Here is a 436-nt window from a genome sequence, read left to right as displayed (position 1 = left end):
TGGAATACTTGTGAGGACTTTAATCTGACCTCCGAGAGTCACTGAACCTGAAATCAGCGACCAAAAAAAAGGTCACTATCATTATTGTTGCTATCACCACCACTACCACCATCACCATCATCATCTCAGCCACCTTCTTCAAATCATCATCATTACCATCATTATCCACAATAGCCTTAAGAAAGATAACCTCAATTGCACAAAACATCGCCACACCTCACACATCCAGCCACGCACATCGAGAACAATCCAGAAATGAACCCGAGTAAGTTACCGCAAAAAACTCCTCGCGTCACGGTCCCTCCGCCGCGATGAACCACCACAGTCGATCACAAACAAAGAGGAACAAAACCGTGATCAGCAGCGGCAAGAAACACCAGGGACGCAGCAGGGACGCGGAGTGCTGAGTTAAAAGTTTAAAACAAGACAGATAGAA

Source organism: Scylla paramamosain, chromosome 34, assembly GCF_035594125.1.
Source record: "Scylla paramamosain isolate STU-SP2022 chromosome 34, ASM3559412v1, whole genome shotgun sequence".
Lineage (NCBI taxonomy): Eukaryota > Metazoa > Arthropoda > Malacostraca > Decapoda > Portunidae > Scylla > Scylla paramamosain.
This window is presented reverse-complemented; position numbering follows the sequence as displayed.